General features: G+C 36.4%; 1 non-coding gene across 1 annotated transcript; it reads left to right on the plus strand.

Annotated features, from left to right (window-relative positions):
* Window positions 1-10,615: 10,615 nt before the first annotated feature.
* Window positions 10,616-10,688, plus strand: TRNAN-GUU (transfer RNA asparagine (anticodon GUU)). Its single transcript has one exon. It is a non-coding gene; the product is annotated as a tRNA-Ser (tRNA).
* The last annotated feature ends 16,398 nt before the right edge of the window (window positions 10,689-27,086 follow it).

Consider the following 27,086-nt stretch of genomic DNA (forward strand, 5'->3'; position numbering starts at 1 on the left):
TACTCACATAAAACAAATCTTGATGGAAAAAGAAACTTAACTTTCAAAAAAAGTAAAGCAATTAAAACTTTTAGAATGTACAATGGCTTTTTATATATTAATGCCCTGTCTTACTATAAACCTTATTATGTTTGACAGTTTAATGATACAATCAACTTTCTAAGCTTGTTTTCCTTTTTTCTGTGTATTCCAAGACACTTCTAATGAGATATGTGAAAGATAGAGAGATGAAATGTGTCAAAACTGAGAAAAATCATGTTCTATAGTTACACCAATTATCAATTCTCTAGTTAGTATCTTTGTCATTCCTTTTTATTATCATTATCTTAATAAAAAATAGAATCAAAATCAATTGAATAAGTGACTGCGATACCTGGGATGCTGAAACTAGCATATGTATAGTGAGAGCAAAGCTGTAGATTAACTTATTTTAAAATAGAAAAGCATATACTTATAAAAAAAAATAGGTTAAAGGCATATAAACATTGCTATATTCCACCATTCTTTGGCTCGTCACCAGCTGCAGAGTTCTGTGCTTTTAATTCATTTCAATACCTAATTCTACAGCATAATGACCTACGTATTAGTAACACAATAGCAGGAAGACTAATTAATAAGTTGCTTTATAATGCCTGATATAAATCATTAGGAAAGTTTATATTATTAAAATTGTAAAGAAATACTCCAGTGAACTTTCACTGCTGGCCATTTCCCGACATGCAGAACCTGTACGCTTTCTTTGTCAAGATGCTGTATGTACACCCTTATTTTTGTTGTTTTCAGTATGGACCAAAACCAAAAGGAAAATCCCTACAAATTCCTGTGACTCATAGAATTAAAATAAGAAGTTACAATTATATCTTCAAGGATCTTCCTGAAATGTATTTTCTCAGAGAGATTTCATTTACAATATATACTTTTTATAGGCTATTTCTCCTGTGGTAGTCATTTAGAAATTAGCTCTAACACTGCTGTTACTTCACCGGTATCAATAATGTGATTTGGGCTATTAGCAAAATCATAATTATGGAATTATTTACGTGTTCATTCAGCTATTCTATTAAATGTCTATCATGCACTAGGCAGTGTGCTAAGCAATGGAAATACAATTTTAAACAAATAAAACACAGTTTCAGAATTCTTCACAATCTCTCATCTTACACAAGATATGTAGTCAGAAAGACAATAATGCTGAGAAAAAGTGTTAGTTTTACGATAGCTAATAGGGCATATATCAACAAGAACCCAATCTTGCTTGGTCTATCGAGGAAGGCTTTACTGACAAGGTGAGATTTAAATTGAGATATTAAGAATGAGTTGAATTTAGCTAGATTAAGGGGTAAGGGGAGCAGTTGAGGGAAGAATGTGATAAATTCTGGGTGATAGGAAAAATATTTGAGCAGGATCAGAGGCAAGGTAAGTTGAATAAAGTAAGAGATAGGGAAAATGGAAAAATGATTCTGTAGGAATGAACCAAAACCCAACCATTTAGATTCATCTAAACTGGCTAAAGACTGTTTTATGCTAAGTTAGAGTACTAAGTGGTTTCATTCAGAAGGACCGTATCATTCAGTGCACATTTTCAAAAGATTATTCTCTGTGCACCAATTTCTTCATACGCAATAGAGGTAATGTGGTCTCTTGTAGCTTTCAGATTCTATGAGACATAAATTAAAAGTCTTGGCAGATTTGTTTAGCAATCTATATATCTGAGTAATTGTGGTTCCAAAAGACCATTGGCTTGGGTGACAAAATTCATTATCTGAGATGCCAAAGAATGTCTATGGCAAACTCATTCTGGAAAAAGATATGAGCTCAGCTCCTGATGGCTTCCCTTGTGTAAACTGAGTGATGGCAGAAGAGTAGACACATCCAAAAACATTATGTACGTTCTACTCAACCATGTGCTTGTATTTTAGCCTTGCACACAGTACACACACACACACACACACACACCCACGTTTCTTTTACAAATAAACAAGGGCTCATGATCCTGAGTCCTTCATACCAATGAGATTATAAATAAAGATATTACTAATAATGTTAATAATGCTTAAGCACTATGTGTCAGGCGCTTTGTTAAGTTTTTTTAAATAGATTATTTCATTTGAACTTTGCACCAACTATATAAGGTGTATACTACTAGTATCATCATTCTTATTTTAAAGATTCCTATTTTAAAACACAGAAAGTTGCATCTGTTGCCCCAGTTCACACAGGTATTATGAGGTTGAAGCAAGATTTCCACCCCACCATTCTTTAGAACTTTAGAACTCGATGCTCTAACATCCAATAACCCTAGATGTATTTACTCACATGCACACCGTTGTCCCAGTTATGTTTTGGGAGGTGAGAGACAGGAGTGCAAATGTGTCTCAGAAAGCATGGGACCCACCTAGCCATACACAGATGTAAAGAAGCCACTGCCCACCCTTGCATTACTGCCACTCCCACCTCTGCATCACAGTGTTGATGAGGAAAAGACAGTATGTTTCAGGGTTGACTGGTATATTATATTCCAATAGTAAGCTGGTGTACAAGCAATAAAGGATGAGCTATCTCTTCCACAAAATTCAGAATGTTCTTCACTTTAATCATTTTCTTTTTCTCTGGCTGGAATTCTCATTCTTCCTCCAGGTGCTGATGTAACTTTTATCAGCTCAGGTTCTCCTGCAGGTGACAGGGTAGCATTCAGGGAGAGAGATGGTGGGGAGGAAAAGAGATGCTCATTAGGAGGAATTTTTGTTCACATGCATCACACACACTGAGAATTTTAGATACTCTGCCTGCTTTATCTTCACCTTCACCCACTCCTCCCTCTCTAAAGAAACAAAAGGTGGTGAGAAAGTGGAGGCTGCACATAGGTAGGACTGTTCATCTAGATAGGCTGGCAGACTTGAATTTGGGCAATGCTTCTTCCCATTTCAAATTATCCCTTCCCTGCACAGATCACCTGTCATTGTAACATCCATGGCATCTCTTTACCCCTTTCTCTTTCCCAGGGGAAAATGACTTATCTGACTGGAGATTTGCATGCAAAACAATTGTATCCCAGGGTAATGTTCTCTGACAATGTGATAGCATTAGAAAATAAGGATAAAATATATGATTAGGAAACAGCATGTGCTTGAAAATACATGAAAAAAAGATTAGAAAATAGGAGCTGTCAGAGCTGGACTCTCAGAGCAGTTAAAGTTTGGATTAAGAATCATAAATGAGTAATTCTGACTGTTTTCTCATCTCTGAACCTCTTTTCTTTCATTCTTGAATTAGGAAAAATACTAGTATTATCTCACAGGTGGTTTTTAGGACTAAATTAACACTGGATACAAAACAGTTATAATAGAACCTAACAGTGCTACAATTATTATTATATAATTTTGTATTTTATGTATAATACTTTAGACTATTTTATATAATTATAATTCTATAAAATTTTAAAAGCCACAAAATTTTATTATTTTACATAAAATATACAATATAAAAATATAAGCTGTATACATTAGGTATATAAATATTACTCTATAAATTTTCCCTAAAGTTAGAAAAGAATTAACAATTATAATAAAGTCTTGCGTTCATTTATTTTTTACCCTGATGGACCATGTTATTTCATTGAACCCTCACAGTTTAAGTCTTTATTTAATTAGGATAAGGGTGAAAATCAAATAGCATACAAAGCACATAAAATAGTATCTTTTATGCAGTCATAATAAAACAGTTCAATAAAAATAACCTATTGAAAGACAGTGTAGAGCTGAGTGTTGGAGACCAGAGTTACACTAGGGGAGTATGAACGCCAGCTCTACCACTTACTAGATTTGTGATTTTGGCAATTACTTACCTGTGTCTGTTTCCTTGTCTCTAAACTAGAGAAAAATAATAACACTATGTTCAAAGGTTGTTTTGAAGATGGATTAACTTTATTATTATATGTAACTAATTATATAATTCCATAAGTGTATTTGGAGCAATGTCTACCATATCATAATTACTTAATAAAGAGAGAGAAAGCCACCTTGTAAACTATCAAAATCAGGGCTTAAATCCTGATCTTAACAACCTGGGTCTAAGTGCTTTCGTAAGACTACAGCTGAAAAATCTCCCGTTCCCATTTTACTTATCCTTAACTCTGTATAAAGAAATAGAGAAGCATTCTGCTTTTGATGAAATCTCAAGGAATCAAGACCACAGGCATGTTGAGAAGGGCAAGACCAAGATGTCCCTCCATCACACCCATCTCTCTACTTATTGCTTTTTGGTGGCGTTAACCCATGCACATTCTTCCCATACCCCCTGCCCCACACCTAGAGTGGGAAATGGCACCAACTTCCTTGACAGAACGGTCCTCAGAGCCCTTTCAATGCATTAACAATATGCTACCTAGCATTCATGAAGAATAAAGTCAGTTCTGTTTTCATCTTTTGTTTGTTTAAAGCAAGGTATCTTAGTTACTTGAACTTGAGCCTCTATTTAGAAAAAAAATGATAAAACAAAGCACTCACAAACAAAATTCTTTGGAGTTCGAGTGCTTGGAAACACCACACTGTTGTTTTTTTCATTTTCAGTTCCTCCGGCAACAAATGCACCGTAAGGGATCTCCCAAGACTGCAATCCTGCTGGTCTTTGACTTTGATTTGCCATTTTTTCAGATCTCGAGAAAGCAAAGGAGCCTAAGCTCGATATGTATTTCAGTTAATGAAGCAGCATCTTCTGTTTGATATAAAGCACAAAGGGAAATTTTCAGAACGAGCACACCGAATGTTTATACCTGGAGGTAATGGTTTTCCCATTATGAAAGCGTGTCAGCAGAGGTCAGACAACCCTTCCATGAGAACGCAGGGAGTGCAGTGGCCTCCACTGTTCTGTCTGCCCAGCATTCCTCCCCATTGTGCTTGCAAGATGCTGTTTCTACATTCCCACTACAGGTTTCCAACAGAAACATTCATGTTTTTAATTTGACTCTGGATGCAAATTAGTCACCAAGAAATAGGCAAATATGTCAAAAGAGACCTTCAGGGAATTTCCCTGAAACTTTTCAAACTGGATCTGAGAGCAATCCTAGGTTGTTGAGTTGAGGATTTTAGGCTGTCGGGACAGACTCCCCATGTTGGTATCGGTTCCTCCACTTTCAAGAGAGGATAACCAGACAGGTGGAGCTCGGAGGACTTTTAGGGCAGTGAAAGTACTTTGTATGACACTAAAATGATGGACATGTGTCATTACACATTTGTCCAAACCCATAGAATGTACACCACCAAGAGTGACCTGTGATGTAAATTATGGATTGGGGGTGATTATGATGTGTCGATGTACATTCATCAGTTGTAACAAATGGTGCACTCTGATGGGGGAGGTTGATAATGAGGGAGGCTATGCATGTTTGGGAAGTCTGTGTACCTTCCCCTCACTTCTGCTGTGAACCTAAAACCGCTCCTCCAAAAAATCATGTCTAACTTTTTAAATGTAAAGAAATTAGGTAGTATGAACATCATGATTACTATCAATCAACTCTTCATTGGTCATGGATTTGTTGGAAACAGATCAGGGCCATGGAGAGGGGTCTCTGGGCCTCCAAGTCTGTTTCTAGTTTTCCATGAAACCATATGCATCTCTGTTTTTCTGATAGAGTCTCCTTTTTGCCAAAAAAAAAAAAAAAAAAAGGAAACCAAGTTAGATAGCAACCTTGGATAAAACCAGAAGGGTGACATTTCTGCAGTTTCGTTCTCCAGTGGTTCTGTGTTTACCTCAAATCAACCCATATATGATGCCCTTTGGCTTGGTCTTTGCTATTAATATTGTCCCACCATAACTCTGTCTGAGCTTATAGTGCAATAGCCAGCTTTGGGGACCAGTAAATCACGGCAGCAAAATAGGAAGAATCAATCCTTACTTCTCAGAAAGAAATTGATATGGTTATGAGAAGATAACAGATGTTAATACATACTAGAAAGACACCACACCTTCAAGGTAAAAGTCAAAGTCATTATTTTTCTCTTTACCCAGAAAACTTAATAAGTGTCTTTATCTGGAATCTATTCTCTCTCAGCTTCTAGGTCTTAAGTGGCATTTTAGATGGCATTAGCCTTTGATTTCATTTTGTTTTCTTTTTCCTTTATAACAACAAAAATTATTTACAGTTTAGAAAGGAACAGGAAACTAAGCTTGCTGATCTTGAGGAGTTTATTAAGTAGTCTGAGAGTGTATCTATACATCTATTTATACACTGATCTATTTATCATGTAGGATTACTTGCTCCCCAGATTAAAAGGGTAGTTATGAATTAAGGTAAATGCTCGGCAGTAAATAGGGAACTAGAGTAACCTAGAAAACTTCATGGACTTCCTTGTGGAGAGATATTTTATTATAAGTAAAACTGTTCATGTCGCTAGAAAGGAAGGAAATAAAGTGCATTAGTCAAGAACAGACAGTTCATTTTTAATAAAGTCTTCTCAGAATTGTACTTCTATTGGTGTTTATTTATAAACAATCATTGGTTAGAACATGAAATTATGTAGAGTTTTTCAAATATCCATAAACACAAACATAACCAAAATAAAAGAAAATTGAGTTTAAAAGACACAAGTTCAAAATTTAGCTCTACCACAACTATTGTGTGACTTTGGGTGATTTTTTTTAACACCAGTAAGCCCATTTTACTCATCAGTATAAGAGAATAACACCTTTATCATAGTTTTATTGTAATAGCTGAGTAAGAAACTATACAAAAATATTGTAAACTACAAAGCACGTATGCAAATGAAGATAACCACCATACTCTGAGTCTTTGATAGTCATGGACCTCTGCTTTATTTAGCTTCATGTTCCCAACACCTAATGTGATGTTCCTGATTTCCTAGTAAGTAAAATTCAAATTCTTTAATATTATTTTTAAAAGGTCCATTGTGATTAGCCCTAGATCATCTCTCTTACCACTTTTTGAAAAATCATATCCTCTAATTGTAGTGATTCTGCCACTCTGAGTTCATGAATTGGTCTTCTAATCCCTGGGGACCCTTGCATATCTTCTTCCCTGTGCCAGGAACCTTCCTAATTTCTGTTCTCTTGGCCTTATGCTACTCAGCCTTGAAGCTCATTCTTTCCACCATTTCTTCCAGGATGCCTCCCACGACATCCCACAGACGGGGCTGGGTGCTCCTCTATGTGCCTTAGTGCTTTTATCTATGTACCAACACAGCACTTCATGCAGAGCATTGTAACTACATGTTTTCCCCATTAGTTTGCCAACTCTCTGAGAAAAAGGGCTCTGATTATTCACCTTGGAACAGAAGCAGGCAAAGAGCGATACAGTAGGCGCTCAAGGGATATTTGTAGAATGAATTCTAGTGCGTTGTAAGAAAATATTAATAAATGGGAGAATTTTTAATCTATCTTACGGGGATCTGGTATTATTTAGGAAACAGTTTTGAAAAGAATAAGTAATTGGAGGACGTGTGATCTTCTTAAAAGATTGACTGTGAGGAGAGATGTGCATTTTAAAATACGATTTCTTGTCAAATTTATGAACACATTTTTAACATCACATTAAATTCAAAGTTTCTGCTGAGAGGCCGAAATACAGCAGACAGCAGCTGTCTCTGACAGCATGGCGTCAGGCAGCTCCTCCTGCAGAAATCGTCGAAGCCGCTGATTGAGAACTGGCTGCAGGTATCTTGGCTCCGTCATATTAAGAATATAAAGAGGCATAGAAGGAATTTATGAAGAGGGTTATGGAAGGCTAAGTCTCTTGCTCAGAGGAGCTCTTTCTCTCTCTGTCACACACACACACACACACACACACATCTGTACCTTCTGTACCCGAGGAAGGAGTAGGGAACTCAACCTCCATCCTCTCCTAAAATTGAAAGGATTCAGTGGGACCATTCATGGAATTGAGAATATGTAACTTTGACTGTAGACAGCAGAGTGGACATGTCTGATCCACATGTGGAAAATCGAGAAGGTGAGCAGGATGGCCCAGCTGGCTGCTGAGTGAAGGAGAAGGGATGTGTAGTTCTGCACGCCCTGAGTTTCAAGGAAGAAGATATGTGAGCACTTGCCGTGGACCAAACGTGGGTCAGACCACAAGGAGGGCCCGTGTCCAGCTCGCTGTCTTGCCTGCAGGAGGACTACTTGGAGGGCAGGGGCCTCCAGCAGAGAGGGGTCTGCGTGAACTGGACTTCCAGAGACAGTAAGCATCCAGGGGAAAACGCACGGTCCACATCTGAAGGCCCGGGAAGCAAGCCTCTAAATGCTTCAGGCAGCACCCACACAGGGTCATTGTTCCATACCTGCCGGGCCCCAGAGTCCATCTATCAGATTGCCAAGTCGCCAAAAACATCGATTAGGGCATCTTTGTTCTTCTCTCCCCCAAGCTCCAACCCCTACTTCAGCGCAGGGCAAGAGAGGAGAGACAAACAGGAGAGAAAAAGTAAAACCTGATCATGTCCCTGCTACAAAGACAAGGGCCCTGCATGTTTCAAAAGCCAACAAGAACATAATTTATAAAATTATATGAAATCAGTGGGTTTCCACAAGGAGCATAGCTGATTTAAAAGTATGAAAGAGATTTACAGGAAAAATATGACCCACAAAAACAAAGCAAATATAAAAATATACTTTAAACCTTCATTCTTTTAAAAATAATTTTAATATAAATTTTCTTATTTACAATTCCTGATTCTCATTTGTTCCATAGGTTCAAACTATCATCTAGTGTTATTTCTTTATTCTAAAACAGCTTTGTTCCCATTCATATCTTTTGTGCTAATAACAAATGTATTACATTTCTATATTTTATAAGCCCAACAGTACAATTATATACTTATTGTTTTATACCATTGCTTTTTTCTAATTCTTATTTTTTTATTGAAATGTAGTCAATTTACAGTGTTAGCTTCACGTGTACAGCAAAGCTATTCAGTTACACAAATACATACATATATATATATTTTTTCAGATTCTTTCCCATTACAGCTCATTACAAGAAATTGAATATAGTTCTCTGTGCTTTACAGTAGGTCCTTGTTTTTTATCTATTTTATATATAGTAATGTGTATAAACCTTCATTCTTTTACTTAGCTGTTTTGAATAGCTATACCGTAAAGACAATAAGGAAGTCTTCATTCATAGCTTCAGGCTGTAAAAGTATCTCAGAACATAGATACAGAACACCAAGTTCCATTGCACCCTTGCAGGAATAATCAGAGGTGAAACGGTGTGAGCACCATACGGCAAAGCTAAATCATCCTCCTTCCCAAAGGAGGTAAGGAATGGAAATGCTGGTCAGCAGCAACACAAAGAGTCAAATAAAATCATTTCTATTCAATTCACTAAGAAAAGTACTACTTTATCCAATCTGTCGTCAGAAAAACAGATGACTTGTTTAAAAAGAAATGTTTAACTCTTAAGATGACTGATTCTAGATGGAGGCCAAATGAGGAAGTCGGGTTGATGGCCAAGGAAGAGGCGCTCCCAGGAGAACAAAGGTGTAGTGAGAGAAAGGTGTAGACAGAAGCTGGCATTCATTGAGGCTTCCCTGCTGTCATGCCATAAAATGTTGTCATTAACAAGGGAATAACCACATCATTTTACAGATCAGGAAGCTTTGGTCCAAAAAGATAAATTTAGTTTACTTATGGTCAAATAATACAGAGCAAAACTGGAACTCAAGCCCTAGGTCTCTGGATTGTAAATATTGAGGGTGTTCCTCTCCATTTTTCCAAAGTTGCCACCTGACGCAAGCATCAGCAGGATGTCCTTTGAGAGCATCCATAATGTTCTTAGAGAAGAACCTTAAAATAAGCCATAGGGCAAGAATCCTAAAGGCCAAGGGAGCAGAGAGATCAATATTCATGCATAAATAGAAACGAAATGTTTCCGCTGTGAAAGATTCACTGTCTGCTGGCCAGTAAGTTCCAGGAGTATGAGAATAAGGAAATAACCAATAAAAGAACGTAATCTCTTAACAAGTGTTTCAAGAAGGCTTCATTAAAGCCTGGGGGATTTGTGGCTGAGAAAAGTTTGTTAAAAGCTTTCAGCCACTTTGAACAAGAGAATGGTCTAAATATAAGGAATTACTGCAATTTCTTCTTTTTCTGTAGAATCTAGGACCTGTGGTTTTTTTAACTTGATTTTCACAGTAAGAATGAAAAAGAAATGACCATTTTTTCTCCCTCAGTGAGGTGTTTTCTGCGGGGAGAAAGACATCCTACTCCCTCCTGACTCGCTCTGTATGGCCCTCCATTCCCATTCATTTTGCTGCAAGAGATCATTAAACCCAGCTGTACTCGGCAGTGATAATGGAAATGGATGGTGAGAGATTTGAGGGCAATGACAGCAGAGCAAGACTTCACACCTCAGATTTTATGCTGAGGATTTAGGAGAAAATGGGCTCCCTGACTGAGAGGAGGGAATTTCAAGAGGCACTCTCCTCCCTGGGAAGGCTCTGGGGACAGCCTCATCACCTGCCTCCACTTTGTGTCTCAGAGATTAACAGAGGAAAGGGGTGTAGACTTCTCATTGACAAAAGCATACCACTCCTATGACTGGCTGAGGCAGAGACTTTAAAAGCAACTCCATATACAACTTTTAAAAGAATTGTGGTGGGGTGGGGGACGAAATAGCTCAGTGGTAGAGTATGTGCCTGCTAAGCATGAGGTCCTGGGTTCAATCCCCAGTACTTCCATTAAAAAAAAAGTAAACCTTATTATCTTTCCCCTACCCCTCAAGGAAAAAAAAAAAAGCAAAGAAAAATAGCAACTATTGAAGTAAATGTGATCTGAAAACTAATAGTTTAACACTATTGAAACATTAAGGGGGAAAAGATAAATTGCGATTGGTTGAAAAATGCAACTGAAATGGTTTGATTGCTTAACTTGGCAGACTGCTATCACTGCTTAAAGTGGCTGGTGTAGCCTGGGGTAAGACTTTAAACCACTGACTCTGTAAGTCACCTACGGAAGATCTGTAGCCTGATTTGGATCATCTAAGCACTTCTCAAGGGGAGAATGGCATTTGGATTTGAAGAAATCGCAGTGGAATCAATAAAAGATTCCACTGAACTATAGGACATGGGGCAAGTCACCCAACATAGCAAGACTGAGCTCTTACTAGGATAATGGTTATGAACATCAGGATAAAATGTCACAGTCCAAAGTTTGAAACAGAACAGACAAGAGACAATAGTCGTGCTAGTCACGTGCACATTTCTATGTGAGTACATGGGAAAGGAAACACAAACACATCTTACATTTCAGTAGTTAAGAATCAACACTAAGTAAGGACCCTTCCGGTGGTTATTACCGTCCGGGATGTTAATCTGAAACATGAAAAATATGTCTCCAATTCTTGAGGTATAATCAGGTCCCAATTTCTGCTGATCCCCAGTGAACACCAGACACTCATAATACAGACTATAATTACTAATTAATCTGGCTTGATGTAAGAGGTGAAATATAGTTGCCTTGCTGCTGGTCTTCATCATGTTTGTATCATTGTATAAGACAACTATCCTTCAAGCTAAAAAGACATGGGATAACTTAAAGCAATGTTAATAACAAAATGAGCACTGGGTTTGGAGCGTGGTGATTGAAGTCTTCTTTCTGACTATATGGCCTTGGACTAAAGTTCTCTCTTTCTTCATCTATAAAGTCAATGACTCACAGAAGTTTGTTCTACCTGCTTCACAGTATTTTTAGGAATATCTTGGAAGCAGTATGCCAGCTTGACTGCATGGGGGTCAGAGGTCTTGGTAAGGAAGTCCAGCAGTGATTGGGCATGAGTAATAAGGATTCTGCTCAGGGCTGAAAAATGTGAACCAAAAAGAACCTTAGAATCAGGTATTTTTATAAATATTTTACTCTTAGTTATGAAACACTGAAAACAGAAAAAATTGGAAAGGAATATAACTAAAATCTGTGTGTCTGCCATCAACAACAAAAAATTAAGTATCAAAATTACAGCACACTTGCTTAAGAATTCTTCTGGAAAAGATGGAAGACCAAGGAGGAGGGAGGGAGACCAGAAGGGAGGTGGTGGAGGAAGAAAGGTAGAATGAAAACCTTTACGTCTACAAAAAAGTCATCATTAGTCCTATTTCCTCTTCAGATATTACTACTTTCCCCACATTGGTATATATGATTTCCCTCTATTTGTTTAAACTTTTACCAACTGTATGTGTGGTTAAGAATAACTTCTTGTTTTTCAACTTCATATAAATGGTATCATACTCCACATACATTTTGTGATTTCCTTTTCCACACAATATTACGTTGTTAGATTTTTTTTCAATGCATGTAAATATCCGATTCATTTTGAAAGCATTTTTAAATGCCGTCTATTGTGTAGATACAGCATTCCCCTTCTGTGGGATAGTTTTGACTGTTACTGTGCCATGGTAAGCGCTCTTCTTCGTGGAACTCATAAAAAAGCAAGTCGTTTTCTAGGGTAGAAACTTCAATTTCTGAATGCCCCATGTCATTGCAAATACTTGGTCTTATTAGGTTGACTAAAGTTGGTCAATCTGTGACATGGTGTCTTATTAACATTTTAATTTTAATTTTCCTTATTGCTAGGATGGCTAAGTATTTCTTTCATACAATGATTGAGATTTTCAGTTTTTTTCCTGAGAAATTCATGTTTATACTCTTTGTCCATTTATGTATTGGGCTATTTTATTTTGTTGTTTATTTGTATAAGCTCTGTATATTCTAGATATTAATTTTTGTTGGATTTTTTATTTTCATTTTTTTGTTGTTGTTGATTCCTAATGTTATTACACCATAGTTAGAGAAAGTCTTTGGTTGACTCTGGTTCTTCAATATTTAATTAGTTACATCTTGTGCAAGGTTACACAGTCAATTTTTGGAAAGGTCCTATCTGTGCTTGAAAAGGTTGTGTTCACTAACATTGAGTGAGATGTTCCATGTATGTTTATGAGAGCAGGATTTCACTGTGTTACTCAAATCATCTAGACCCTGAAAAATTTGACTGCTCAATCAACTTTTATTGAGGAAAGTATGTTAAATTTTTAAAAAATATTTATCGATTAGTCAGTTTCTCATTGAATTCTGTCAATTTTTGCCTGCCATGTGTTGAAGCTATCTTGTTAGACCCTAACTGATGAAGATTTGGGTTGTTTCTAAACATTTTCTGTGACAAATCGTGCTACACTGAATATTCTTGTACCTAAATTCTCAAACACACATACAAGCATGCTAGTGGAGTAAAATCCTAGAAGGAACTAGATCAAAGCATAAGCACATTTTTAATAAACAGAGAGATTTTACTAAATGATCCTTCCTATCATTCAAACTGAAGGAAACTATTGAAAAAAAAAAGAAAATAACTGCCTAGTTAGAGTTGAATAAATTTTGAGTTAATAACTATCATTGGAGAATAAGAACCTTAGTCAGACGTGGTGAAACTTTTATAAAGTTTTACCCTCTGCTTTCCCAACTCCAGCTCTTTTCCCTGCATCTTGATAAGGTGACTGCCTTTACTATGGAATCTTAAAATAGATCCATTTCCATTTTCAGAAAACTTTGACTTTGTTCTAATGTATATACATATATTTTTTGCACCTATTTCTTGGCATTCATGGGTGTCAGTGTAAAATCCTCGGATGAAAAGACTGAAAAGTCGTATCTGCTATCTCACAAATCAGAGTGCACTTCTTGAAATGAGAGCATTAGAGATAAACCATCCCTGTTTTGCCAACCACTGTGAAAAACACACGACAGAAGAAGGATCCTGGAGTCTTTGAAGAATATCCTCGATAAATTTTGCAAGTTCCAATTTTTATCTTCTTGAGAAATATTACCATGTTCCCTCTGAATCGCCACTATAAGCTGTTGCCAGTAAATTCAAACAGTTATTTTATCTACTCGAGGCCAAAGGTTAAAATGCAGGCATCTGAACCCTGTGAAATGACTGTGTTTTTCTTCTGAGGGCATATAGCTGCATTGTTGTGCTTGAAAACAGGATGCAAACGTGTGGAGAAACGATCACTGTGAGACAGGAGGGAAGGGGGCAGGGCTCAACCATTAAAAGAATGACACAGCAATTGAGGATAGGACATAAACTGGTTAAAACCAGACTAAGCCCAAGATGTTAGAAAATTCAACTTCCAGTAGACCTTGAGGCCCAAGATGGTGGAAGATTCGACTCCCAGTAGACCTTGACCTTCATTATATGCTCACTAGAATACATTAGCATGCTAAATGGCACCCCCACAGGTGCCTGACAGTTCCAGGGCTGGCCGTAAAAGGCCAAAAAGTGGGCAGTGGCCCAATTCCTGGGAATCCCAGTCCCTTCCCCAAGGTAACTGGAATCATCCTCCCACTTGTTAGCACATGGAGTTACTGAGCCCATAAAAACTAACAACCCCACACCGCGTGGTTGCTCTGTCTTGCCTTCTGAGACGGCCTGCACTCTGTCTGTGGAGTGCGTATCTCTCTAAATAAACTTGCTTTCACTTTACTATGGCTCACTCTTGAGTTCTTTCCTGCACAAAGCTAAGGACTCCAACTTGGCAGGGTGCGTCTGAGACCTGGGACATGACCATCCTCTTGCACCCTACTTTCCTGCAACAATTGGCTTATTAGTACATGGTACACACACCTTCAAGGAAAATTGTACCTTCTGAAGGTGCAGATTGTACCCTAGAGAAGGCTTCCATGGGCTGAGGAGACAAGGCAGAACTTGGAACTGAGAGCACTGGAATCCTGACGCAGGACTTAAAGCATGTGTGCCCCTAAGCAATATATGTATTTACTTTCTCTCTACTTTGGTTTTATCACCTATAAAATGGGCGTCATAGGCTTACTTCAAAGGTCAATGTGTGAGATAGAGCACGTTGCAGAGTGCCTGGCTCATAGAAAGCTCAAGGCATTTTGTTTTGCTGCTGTGAGTGACAGAGTAGCAGCAATGATGCTGGTGGTGTAGCAGTTGCTGTGATCCCATCTCTTCTAGTCAGGAAGATAGACAGACACAGCATCCTTACTCCCCTTTAACAGAATTGGGAGGGGAAATCCAGGAACATAAGTTCATATGCCTGTAACCACAAGCCTACTTTTAGGCAGGTAGGCCTGGAAGCTTTAAGCCAGGTGTGTGGATTGACACCTAAGACAGAAACAGTTAAATGAGACAAAGTTCACTCAGATTAGATGACTTGGGCTTGATAAATTCATGTCTTCCTGGTAGAGGTCTGTTTCTAACAGCAAGAGGAATAAAAAATTCTGATGATTTCTAATGACATAGTTAAAAAAAAATACACACAGGCACAAACACACACATATGTAATCTTGGAAGCACCCTTTCACCTCACTGAACTTCAAAGTCCACACCTGTAAAATAGAGATAATGCTCTTTCACACATTCATTGTAAAGGTCTATGTAAGCATCTAGAATCCCAGCACAGGGCCTAGAACATGGCAGGCATGGCAACAGACATCAGTTTTAAGGACAGGACAGGGTTAACAGAAACAGCTAACAGTAGCAGTCGCAGTTGCAAGTCAGAAGTTGGGGCACTTAGGCAGGAAGCTGTGGAGGGGCTAGGAGTGCAGGGGAGGCTCATGGATATGGAGACACGGCCAGCAGAGTGGTCACTTGGCACCTTCTCTGAAGTGCCACCCAAGCTTCTCTGCTCTCCTAAATTACTTTCTTCAAAAGCCAGCTTTAAGCCATCTATTTCTTATAGACTCTGGGATGAATTATATTTCTTTTCAACTATACATTTTTTTCCCAAGAAAATAAAGTTGATCCTTGAAGAACATACGTTTGTATTGTACAGGTCCACTTATACTTGAACATTTTAAATAAATACATATATGTACTATGATGTCTTTTCTCTTCCTTATGATTTTCTTAGTAACATGTTTTCTCTCTAGCTTGCTGTATTGTTAAGAATACAGTATATAATTCACATGACATATAAAATGTGTTAATCGATTGCTTATGTTATCTGTGAGGCTTCCAGTCAACAGTAGGCTATAAGAAATTAAGTTCAAAGGGGTGTCAAAATTATACATACATTTTCCACTGCAAAGGAAAATAAAGTTTATAATCTAGCAATCTCAAAGCCATGCATCTTCCTTTGCCAGCTGGAACTCCTCTGCTCCACTCTGATTCTAATTCCTACTTATCCTTTAAGAATCATCTAGGAACAAATTCTTTCACTCACCTTTTTTTGATGCCTTATTCCCCTTCTCCTGTTCTGAGTTAGATGCTGTGATGGTCAGTTTTATTTGTTAATGTGGCTTGGCTACAGTCTTCAGTTATCCAAGCAAACAGTATTCTAGGTGTTGCTATGAAGATGTCTTGTAGATGTGATTAAAGTTGATAATCAATTGACTTTAAGTAAAATAGATTATCCTAAATAATCTGGTCCTGATTTAATCAATCGAAAGGCCCTAACAGTGAAGCTGGGGCTTCCCTGTGAAACAAGAAATTCTACCCACGACCAGTAGTGTCAGCCTATACCTGAGAGTTCCAACCAGCCCTTTGGATGGCCTACTCTACAGATTTCAGATTTGCCTCGTAGGCCCTGACAATCATGTATGCCAGTTCCTTGCAATAAGTACATATACACACACACACATACATACATGAATCCACGACTGCATCAAGGAATGCAACAATCAATGAATTAATGAATATTAATGCTTCTCATTGAACCCTGACTGATACAGTTGCCTCTGGGTTATTTCTAACATAGCCCTTATTACTTTCCTATTATAATTGTCTCCATTATAATTAACTTTTGGAAACCTAATAGATAAACTCTTCCTGCTAGGAGAACACCTGTCACATGGTAAATTCAATATAGATTTGTCTAATTTAATTAATTAACTCTTATTAGAAAATGTCCTCTAATGATTAAGCCTTCAGGTGTGAGGCAGGTAGGCTTAAGTTTGAGTTCTGTCTGTCACTAATAGTGGGGCTCTAGGCAAGTCATCTAACGCTTTTAAGTTTTAGTCTCTTGCTTTTAGTCTGTTTGAGCTGCTATAACAAAAACATGATAGACTGGGTGGCTTATGCAACAAATTTTTATTTCTCACAGCTCTGGAGGCTAGAAATGGAAGAGCAAGGTGCCGATGGATTTGCTGTCTGGTGAGAGCCTGCTTCCGGGTTCATAGGTTGCCGTCTTCTCGCTGAGTCCTTACACAGTGGATGGGGGAAGGGAGCTCTCCAGGATCTTTCTTATAAGGGCACTAATCCCACTACTGAGGGTTCCTCCCTCATGAAATAATCACCCCCAAAATGTCTCTACCTCTTAATAAGGATTTGGGATAAGGGTTTCAATATACAACTTTGGGAGAGACATAAACACTGCATTCATCTCTCTTTCTGCAAAAAGGCAATGATAATGATATACCTGCCATATAAAAGTTATTTTAGGCCATAGGAGAATATTTGCATAAAATTATCTTAGCATACTAACTGTCACATATTAAGAATTTAATAAATATTTGCTATTCTTGTTCTTGTTATTATCTGGAATTTAGAACCACTCTATGTAGCCTTCCTTCAAGAAATATCCAATTATTTCTCCAAAAACAATTAGTCTTCGTATCTTTGCCTTATTCCTGATGCTGAGATGTCTCAGAAAGTAACAACTTGGTTTGGCTCTGGCGCCTGCTGACCCAAATCTCTACAAGGGACAGCTGATAACTAACAAATGCTGACCCCTCTTCTAGAATTCTCTCACACACATGCATAGTGAACCCAATGAAATCTCAAACAGTACCTTCAACTTTTCATAAAAATGCCAAATCCATACAAGAATATGCAATATCTTGCTCACTCAATGCCCCCATGAAAAACACAGGAATGATATACCGCCACCACCAGCACCCAGATCACCCGTATCTGTGTGACCCTATCTCTTCAAAGTACGTTCACATAAGTGCTCTTCCTTGAACCTCACAGCGATCCTGTAAAGCATGTAGACCATTTGCAGCCTCCCTGGGGCAGCTGATGAAACAGCTTATTTGTATATGAGTCTATCAACTGTGTAAAGGAATTTAGAATCGATGTAGCCTAGATGAGACGCTGGGGGCCGCCTCTCACTTAACAGACTTGGTTTGCTGTTGTCTCCGCCCTGAGAACTTAGATATTCTGCACTGGGAGCCCCAAAATACAGAGATGAAATATTTCCTTTTCTTTTCAACTCCCAACTCCAGCATTATGAGTTGTTCACCCTTGTGCAATTCACTTAACCTTTGTGAACTTCAATTTCTTTAACTGTAAGGTTGGCGATAGTAATACCTCCCTTAGAGGACTATAAGGATTGCAAGTAATAATGTGGGAAGTAGCTCATAGGACCCTTCAAAGGAAGGTTAGCTGCATTCTTTTCTCTCGAGAGGCCTCTGTACCACATAAGGAGAACAGACTGACCCAAATCCGTATTCACCGACCAAGTTCAATACAGACATATAAGCTGAACCATCAAGCAAAACAGCCAAACCGTGAATGAAGGATTGTGGCAAACTTCTATGTTCATGCTGTAAAAAGGTCACGGTTACTGAGTCTTTTTTATTTCACCAGCTTCATCTCTGATTCAGAAAAACAAAGTTTACCTATGTTTTTCTTTCATCAATATCAGTGTCTACGCCTCAAATCCATATGCTGCATATAGGGTAATCCTCCAGGAATATTATTAGAAAGAGAGTTTTAAAATAATAGAAAAAAAGTCTTAAAATTTACAAAGTTTACTTATTTTTTAATCTCTTAAATTATCCTTTTTTACAAAGGATGGATGCTCTGATATAGTATCATAAAAACAAATAAAGCATATTTAACCCTCTCTTGCTTAATGTGACCAACATGGCTGCTTGCTGAATTTACTTCTCCATTTGACATCCAGCTTGAAACCTGAGCTCCAATTAAAAAAATTTTTAATATAGGTTATGTATTATATATATGTTATATATTTTCTAGAACCAATAGCTTAGTTTATGTCTTTCAACTGGTATTATTAGGACCCTTAAAACATCTTCATGAGATAGAATATTGAACATTTTTATTGCTCATTTTCTGAGGCCCTTTGATATTGTCCCATTTGGAAAAGAAAAGAGCACTCGTATAAAGGGTCCCAAAAAGACATCGTTACTTCCCTCAGCTGCAAAATGAGCAAGTCAAAGGCTGCAAAAAGGGAGGTATCATCGAATGCTGAAGCTACTAACTCTGTATTTCTGTGACTCCAGGAAGCCCAGCCTGGCATCCACCCTCACCCTCATCCCCACACTTGTCCACACACTCCACAAACTAACCTAATATCCCCTGCCTCCCACATCCTTCCACGCTACCCTCTGAAACATATAGACTGTCTTGAAAAAATAAAAATAAAAGCTTTGATATCCTTAACTTTTTTGAAATTTCCATTAACTTTTCTTTTTTCACTTGATTGATTGAAGGCCATTTTGTGAGGGTACCCTTGGCCCTGCACCTTCTCAAGTGGACTTGAGACTTTTTTCTCCCTCACCCCAAACCTCTCAAGGCTAGAAATAGGCAGAATACTCCTTTGTCCCATTTTCACTTCCAAGCTATTTTTATCTTTTCCCCTGCATACACACAAAAAATCTTAGATGGTAGATTTTGAAGTTTTAAACATTATAAATAATAACCATTACCCCTCTCCTTTTCTGTAAATGTCATTTCCTGATCTCTCAGTGACATTCCTCTTTTCTTAAAAAAATATATAAATAAAATATTAAGATGCTCATGATATCTGTTTCCACCTCTTACCTGATCAAGTGAATCCTTGAAAACACTCGAGATACTCTTGGATAATCCACTCACGACTCTAATCTCTCTTTTTCGTGACTTTCTCCTTTACGATTATCTTTTCCTCCAGCCCAGTTAAGCCTCCAATTACTATTACCACTGTCATCTCAATATTTGCAATTTCTCCTATAATTCCAGCTTACTAATTCTAGAAACTCCACTCAAAAAATTCATTATTTTTCTATATTGCCCAATTATTATTCTAATGTTCATTAACGTATAATTTCATACATCACAATGCACAAATCTTAAGTGTTTATTTAGCTCAATAAATTTGGGAAAATGAATATCCTTTTTTTATCCCCATATGGTTACGACTTTTTCTGGTTTTTAATTAACTTAAAGTTAACTTCTACTTTTATTTCCCTACCTCAAAGTCCTATATTATATTCTTGACTTGTCATTGTTTTGTCTTTCATACATAGGTCTTCAGTCTACCAGAAACTGAGTTTTGTGCATATCCATGTTTTGTGGATATCTTTCACAGCACCTTTTCTTTTTTTATGATGCTATCACTTTCTTTTTTATTTTGGTAAAATACATTAAACATAAAATTTACCATCTTAACCTTTTTAAAGTGCACAGTTCAGTGATATTAAGTACTTTGCATTGCTGTGCAACCATCACCTGCACCCACATCCAAAACTTTTTCATCTTCCCAAACTGAAACTCTTTCCCCACTAAACAATAACTCCTTATTTTCTCCTCCCACCAGGCCTTGGCAACCACGATTCTACTTTCTGTCTATTTGAATTTGGTTCCTTTAAGTATTCCATATAAGTGGAATCATATACTTGTCCTGGTTTATTTCAATTAACATGGTGGCTTCAAAGTTCATTCATGTAGAAGTATGTGTCAAAATTTCCTTCTTTGTTAAGGCTGGATAATATTCCATTTTATTTTTATGCTAAATTTTCTTTATACATCATCTGTGGGCTTCACAATGCTGTTGGGAACATGGGTGTACAAATGCCCACTATCTTTTATTAAGTGTTAATATATATGTGGTGTAATTCTAGATGCTCAATTATATTGCAATGGGCTGTTCCATCTATAATATCATATTTTGGAAAAATTCCTCAAAATAAACTTCTATATCTAGTAGAAAAAAAGTGGTTTTGCCTGCTTATTCTTGTTTAAGAATGTTCAAAAATTAACCTTTTGCATTTCCATATAAATTTTATTATCATTTTGTAAGATTCCTTCCAAAAATATTGAAAGCATTGGTTTTTATTGGGATTGCATTATATCTATTAATCAATCTAAGTAGAATTTAGTTATGTGACTGAGACTTCAAGTCCATGAATATGGTGTAGCTGTCAGTTATTTAGTTATTCCTTATATCTCTAATCAAGTTCTGTTATGTCCTCTGTAGAGGGTGTATATTTTATTAGACTTATACTAGATACTTGATATTTTTGATGCAATTGCTAAGAAAACAATTTTTATTTCTACCTATTATTTTGCTGTTGTACTGAAACATAATTGATTTTTGCATACTGATTTTGTACTTATCTCTACTGCTAGAACTGCAAAGAAATTGAACAATTATTACAGTTTACAAGATTCAAGGTAAGAAAATCAATTTTATTTCTATATACCAGAAACAAATCATTGGAAAAAGAAATTTTAAACATACCACCTACAATAACATTTAAAATCAAAGAATACTTAAGAATAAATTTGATTAAATACATACAAAGCTGATACAGTGAAAATTACAAAGCATTGCTAAGGAAAATTAAAGAAGACCTAAATAAATGAATAGATATACCATGTTAATGGATTAACAGACTCAGCATTGTTAAGATGCCAATTCTCTCTAATTTGATCTATGGATTCAATAATACCCTAAGCAGAATTCAAATGGTACATTTTGGAAAAAGTAATAAAGTAAAGCTATAATTTACATATAAAAGTAAAGAAAAAAGAAAATAAACAAATTAGAATATACACTACATAATTTCAAGATTTACAATAAAACTATAGTAATCTACACAATATGTTATTGATGTAAGATGATTTGTAGAGAACAAAAGAATAATAAGCCCAATAGGATAAACGCACATTGACAGGTTCAATTAATTTTTGACAAAAATGCCAAGATACTACAGGTATAACAAAATAGTGAAATAGTAACCTTATCAAAAGATGATGCTGTTATAACCAGGTAACGACATGGAAAAAAATGAAAAATTAATCATAGACATAAGCTAAAAGTAAATTGCCCTAATTTTAGATGAAAACAGAAGAGAAAATATTTCTGACCTTGGATAAAATAAAGTTTCCTTACACAGGAGACATAAAAGCATGGAACATAAAAATAATCATAATAAATTGGACTTTAGCAAAATTAAAAACTTCTGGTCTTTGAAAGACACCATTAAGAAAAATAAAAAGTAGTAAGTAAAGGTTTAGATGTGATAAAATATTTGCAACATATATGTTACAAAAGTTTGCATCCACCATATTTAAGTAATTCTTACCAATCAATAAGAAGAGAAACTACACACATACATACACACATACAATATCAAAAGATTTGAACAGGTACTTAATAAAAGAAAATATGCAAATGGCAGTTAAGCACATGAAAAAATACTCAACATCATTAGCAATCAAAGAAATGCAAATTTAAACTTAAATGAGATATTACTATGTATCCATTTGAGTGAGTAGAAGTAAATACCAGGTCATATCAAATATTGGTTAGCATGTGGAGCAATCAGAACACTAATACATTGCTAGAGGAGCTGCAAAATGATACAGTTGCTTTGCAAAACTGTTTGTCAGTACCCTACAAAATTAAACATTAATTTATAATATTACAATAAGTATGCTCTTAGTTATTTACCAAAAGAAATTAAAAATATGTCCACATAAAGACTCATACAAAAATGTCCACACCAGTGTTAACTAAATATGCATATAACGTAAATTAAAAAAAAATACGTTGAGTGGAAAAAGTAAGACAAAATTGAGTTCATATTATACGACTATTTATTTGAAGTTCTAAAACAGGAGAAACAAAGCTATAGTGACAGAAAACCTATCAGTGTTTGCTTAGAGCTGGAAAGTGGGTGCGTAGAGGTATAGCTTGCAAAGTACACAGGAAACTTTAGGGTTGATGGAAATGTTCTACATTTTACCTTAACAGTAATGAGTATTCACACTTATCAAATCTCTGAATCAGTCTAATTTATGTTTGCGAAATACAATCCAACATATATTATCTTCTAAAAAGAAGAAAACACTAGTTTCAATTTAGGGCCAATAGGAAACACAGAACAAACATTGTGATTAAAAATTCAGATGGTACATGGGAAATAAAGTTACTGTTTGGAAAGTCCTACACATGGCCTGTATACCAGTATAATTTGTGGCTCAATGGTTTTCATTTTGAATGAGGAAAATTTGGGATATGATACAATTATGAGTTTATAATTCATGTGAATAAGAATGAGTGAGAAACTGAACTCTGACCACTACCTAATGAAGTATGCATAAAGATTATCTGTCCAGATGAAAATTAACAAAAGGAAAAAATTTACAGAAGAAAAACATAATTTTAGAAATTCTGCAGCAAATCCAAAACTATTCAATAACAAAATAGAAAAAGGTAGACTAGCATTTTGTATTGGAGGTGAATTTTAAAATACCATAATACATAATAAAATATACAGTTGTACACATTATATGTAAAAGGTTTTACAAGTACTATAATGTATTATTTTGAATGTTTCAAATACATGTAAGAGTAGTACATTGTTCTTGTATTTATTCTGCCTTTTGGGGTGTAAAATTGTTTAAGGAAAAAAAAACTCTAGGACAAAGAACTGAAGTTGGAAGGATCTTCAACACCCAGGATTTTGCACCAGGGTGTTTGTACCTACCTATATTCTGCAAAATATTGGTGGTTTTTCTGAAATGTGAAACCTGATTATGTGATTTGCTTCACTACTCTATTTTATTATTTCAGACTATTTTTGTGTCTGATCTTTCTATCAATATCTTTCAACTATTATCATTTGAAAATGTGATTTCCAGACACCAGCCAAAGGATTTGAAAGCAAAACACTTCCCCCATGTGTCAGAACTGGGTACTGGTGTTTTCTCAATAATTAAGTCATTTATCTGCTGCCTTTTCTTTTCCAGGGTTGAGTATGAGAATTCCAATGCCATTCCTATCCTCAATCCTTCATAGCTGGCCTTCTCTCTGGGAAAAATAAAAATTATCTGGGCAAAGTGTGCCAGTACTGAGACCATTCCTTTTTCGTCCAAGTATTGGGGAAAAGATTATTATGCTGGAATGATCACCCTTAAAATACCAGACATACCAATGTAGGTCAGTTTGCAATCTTAATTATAGACTACTTATATACCTTAGAAGAGAAGTTTTCAACACAGCAAAAACAAAGTGCCATTGTCAATATGGATATGACCTTTCAGTTATGAATATGAAACTGGATATTGATATGAGAGGAAAGATTGAGTGGACTTCTCCCAAAACGAGAAATTATTTTCCACCTCTTTTTTTCTCATTATAATTCCCATAAGAACTCCTTTCGTTAATTATAACACTACTGCTTGCAGTCAAAGCTGAAAGGATAGCAAAAAATATATTTACATCAGGAGAGAAGGGAACCTGTAATATTTGAAATACAAAATGAAGCATAACAATATTTAGCCTGAAAAAACTGGAAGGTTGCATGCTCTCCTACATTGACGACAGTGGTCGATGAAAATTGAATTCCATTCCTTTCTATTTGACACAATCTAATTTTCTTAGTCTTTAAAGTTTTGAAATAAAAGTCAATTTCATCTGAGAAGCAAATAATGATGCTATTGTTACTACCTTAGAATTTCATCCAATTATTTCAATAAAATCAAAAACTGGGTATCCCATTAAAGGAATTTGGCAGGAAATTACCACCTGATTTATGTAAACTTAACCATCAGCATTTCAACTGACTGGGAAGATGGTGCAAATGTAATGCTTTTAACAAGACAAACATGTATGTGGCATGCAAGATAATTCACTTTTCTGCTGCGATTTTCATTTTCTTTTCTATAAATTTGGAAAGTTGAATTAGATCAGAAAACTGCAGTTTGTGCCCCAAATCCAGCCTGCCACCCACATTCACATGTGAAGTTTTATTGGAACACATCACATCCATTTGTTAACATGCTGTTTGGGGCTGCTTTTGTGCCAAGAAGTCAAAGTTGAGTACTTGTCCCTGGGACCATATATCTGAGCATAAATCCAAAAATATTTACAGAAGTTTAAAGACCCCTGAATTAGATAATAATGACTAATGAAAATTTCACATTTCTGGAGCACTTTATATGTTCCACATACTATACTAACAACTTCATTATGTGCTTCACTTTATTTGTACTTGTAATAACATATAAAATGATTACTCACCTTGGGGGAACTGATCCCAATTCAGTCAGGGTGACTTTAACGTCCTCATTCTTAAATGACAAATGTCAATCTAACTAAGGACAAGACATACTTGTGGGATGTGAATAGTGCATAAGACAAGATGCAAAGGACTTAAGGAGTCAAGTGCATGAGTAAAACGAAAATTGTTAAATGGGCTATTTGAGGACAGGCATGATGTCTTCCTTTTTGTTGCCCTAGTAACGATCACAGAACTGTCATGTAGTTGGCACCTACTAAAAATTGCATGAACGCATCAAGTCTGTGAGCTTAAAGGATCTTAATATTGAATGAGATGGGAAATGACAATATGCAACCATAATGGAAGCCAGATATATTATGGGGTAGTCCTTTAAGTAACACCAGAAAAGTAAGATGTGCTATTTGAGGAAGGAGCAATCAAAGTTCAAGTTTTCCATGATAATTTTGAGTGAGAAAATAAATAGGAATGGGATGAAGCTTGGACCTAGCTGCTGAATCTGTCTTCCAGAGTACAGCTGCAAATCCCAGCTTAATCTCCAAGACCTACAACACTTACTATCGTACATCTGGAAAGAGCTGGGAATACAAGTACTAACTACTCTTTCTGCCACTTTTTCTTGTCTGTGATGAGACCTCCTAGACAAGAGATCTGCTTTCTAACTGGGAAATATTATGATTTTTTTTCACTTCATTCAAAACATCTCATTGAATAATTCCTAACATCCTGTAGCAATTCTCTCGGCAATGTCAGAAAGCTCAGTTCCAAATCCCAACAAGCAAAGGTATTGAGTGATGTTATATAGATTCCATGTATTAGAGTAAGAGATCCCCAGAATAACTAAGCAAGGCCAGGGATTACTGGGGTTGATTAAATATTTTCTTTCATGTATTCTCTGGGTTTATACATCTATCGCTTTGGAACTTCTTCTGAATGGAAGGTATTTGTCCCCCTCTGCATCAGTAGCCCTTCAGTAACTCAAAAACTGTTTACCCTTTAACCACGACTCAACTCAGCTCAATACTAGGACAGATATTGTGACCATAATGTGATAGAAAGACACAGGTAGAGGCCACTTGATCTCTGTCAAATCTCCAGAATTTATGTTTATATCAACAAGTCTGTGCTAAACTGCTGTAAGTCATAGAAGAAGGAAGGGCTACCTACTGGTGACTTACCATTGAAGCCTATTGTCTTGATGGAAGGATGGGCCATGCTTTTCAACTATTACACATGTGGAGTGAGGATAGGAGCAAAACAAACAAGCAAACAACCAAAAACTGGAATCATATAAATAATTAACCTCAGAAGCCAGAATATCAAGTGACAGTGACTTCCCACATGGTCATACGTGTGAATAGGAATATGGAAGGCTTCTGTTCTTAATATCCTGAGGCAAATGGAGGTCTTGGATTTCATGAAATAAAACACAGCGAGTTATAATCAATGCACTTGGGTTAAAAATTCATCTCACAATCAAAGAAAATCTAGACTAGTTTTAAATCTTCAGATGCACCTGAAACATCTTCAAAGTTGACTTTCTGTCTCATTGAGCTCTCTCAAATCCACATACCATCCCAATGGTTTCAGAGCCCTTACAACAAAATGGCATTCTCCATCCTCTGCATTTAATTTTGAGAACCAAGACCACCTGTATCCACATAGCTTTAACTATCTATCTAGACTGAAATCTGAAGCCACTTGTGTCAACATGACTCTACCTTATTTGTTCCAGGAGATTCTTGTCCAGGAAGATAGGCTGTAAACCAATAAATAACTTCATTATTGGTTCCAGGAATTTCCTAAAAGCCAATACATTTGAATGAATAGTTTGCTCATCTGGTCAAACAGCCCCTGCTCTAGGAACAATG

This window comes from Vicugna pacos, chromosome 2 (assembly GCF_048564905.1).
Source record: "Vicugna pacos chromosome 2, VicPac4, whole genome shotgun sequence".
In the NCBI taxonomy this organism is placed as follows: Eukaryota; Metazoa; Chordata; class Mammalia; order Artiodactyla; family Camelidae; genus Vicugna; species Vicugna pacos.